Here is a 2,157-nt window from a genome sequence, read left to right on the forward strand (position 1 = left end):
CAATTTACTTCTGGGTATTGGAACTGTCAAAAGATTTCAACTGGCTTTTGTTTACGATTCTAGAATCGGGTAACCTCATTCTGTAAAACAGATTGAGTGTTCCGATGAGCTGAGCAGAGAAAGTTTTTTTTTTTGAGTTGGCGTCTCACTCTGTCACCCAGAATGGAGTGCTCCAGCAATCCTTCCACCTCAGCCTTCCAAGTAGCTGGAACTATAGGCACGCACCACTGTGCCCGGCTAATTTTTTTGATTTATTGTAGAGATGAGGTCTCACCAAGTTGCCCAGGCTGGTCTCGAACCCGTGGACTCAGGCAATCATCTCACTTTAGCCTCCCAAAGTGCTGGGATTATAGGCATGAGCCACCGTGCCCAGCTAGAAAGTTGTTTTTAAAGACAAAAATGGGCCAAGGCAAGTAGAAAAGTAAACAAAAGGCATATTGGTTGTTTCAAAGTTAAAACAGCTGGGGTCGGTGGCTCAGCCTGTAATCCCCCTCCTTTGGGAGGCTGAGGTGAGTGGATTGCCTGAGCCAGCGGGTTCGAGACCCACCTGGGCAATTTGGCGAGACCTCATCTCTACAATAAATCAAATTGAGCCGGGCGTGGTAGCGCTTGCCTGTAGTTCCAGCTACTTGGAAGGTTGAAGCAGAAGGATCGCCAGAGTCCAGCAGGTTGAGGCTGCGGTGGCTGGGAGCCGCCACTGCACTCCAGTCTGGGTGACAGAGTGAAACTCCAACTCAAAAAACAAAACAAATTTAAACCAAACTTTATCAGGGCCAGGCAAGGTGACTCATGCCTGTAATCTCAGCACTTTGGGAGGCCAAGTCGTGAGGATTGCCTGAGCTAAGGAATTGGTGACCAGCCTGGGCAATTTGGTCGTGAGTGTGCCACTGTGCTACAGCGTGGGCGACAGTGTGAGAGTCCGACTAAATTAAAAAAAAAAAAACCAATCCTCACAAGGCCCAAAGCCTATGTCCTTAGGGATGGTACCTGAGACTCAATCTTTAAAAAAGGTTCAATATGTTGCCATTGAGGTGGAGGATTTATGGTTACCTGATGCCAACTCTGGAGTAATAAAATCCTACTTCTGTAGTACTATTGCATTTATCTTAAGTTTCATGCTAAAAATGGTAGGAACATAGAACATAGTGCTTATAGAACAGATTTTTGTTGTTGTTTTGAGTTGGAGTCTCACTCTGTCGCCCAAACTGGAGTGTAGTGGCACATTCACAGCCACCACAGCCTTTAATTGCTGGACTCAGGTGAACCTTCTGCCTCAGCCTTCCAAGTAGCTGGAATCACAGGTGCACACCACCACACCTGCCTAATTTTCTTATTTATTGTAGAGACAAGGCGTTGCCAAATTGCCCAGGCTGGTCTCGAACCCCTGGGTTCAGGCAATCCTCTTGCCTTTGCCTCCCAAAGTGCTGGTAATCCTGTGTCCAGCAGAAGAGATTTTAAATTGTTTTTGAAGCTTTGGTCCCCCTCTCCTACCTTGGGGAGGTGAATCTCCTCTCTAATTTATTGATAAACAAATTATATTTTCCAATCTAAAAAAACAAAAAAACCCTGTTTTATTCTGACTTCCTAGTAAATATTAGTTTAATAATAAATGTCAGGCCAGGGGTGGTGGCTCATGCCTATAATCCCAGCACTTGGGAAGGCCAAGGTGAGAGGATTGCCTGAATCTAGGGGTTTGAGACCAACCTGGGCAACTTGGTGAGACCTCACCTCTACAATAAATCAAAAAATGAGCGGGGCGTGGTGGCGCGTATCTGTAGTTCCGGCTACATGGAAGGCTGAGGCAAAAGGATTGTCTGAGCCTAGCAGGATGAGGCTGCGGTAGCTGAGTGTGCCACTGCACTGCAGCCTGGGCTACAGAATAAGACTTTGACTCAAAAAAAAAAACAACAACAACAAAAAAAAAAACCAACACTAATTAACTAAATTTAAAGAATAGAGTACAGAAATCTGCATAGAGATCTTAAATATTTGAATCTTAAGCTGTAAGGCTAAGCTTCCAATTAGTTTTAGCTATCTGTAAAACATGCCTGACATTGCCTAAGCCTCAATGTTGATAAAATACCACTATCTTATCATTCTTTAATTCTTTTTTTTTTTTTTTTGAGTTGGAGTCTCACTCTGTCGCCCAAAATGGAG

This window comes from Carlito syrichta, unplaced genomic scaffold, assembly GCF_000164805.1.
Source record: "Carlito syrichta isolate Samal-C Ts95f unplaced genomic scaffold, Tarsius_syrichta-2.0.1 Scaffold315337, whole genome shotgun sequence".
In the NCBI taxonomy this organism is placed as follows: domain Eukaryota; kingdom Metazoa; phylum Chordata; class Mammalia; order Primates; family Tarsiidae; genus Carlito; species Carlito syrichta.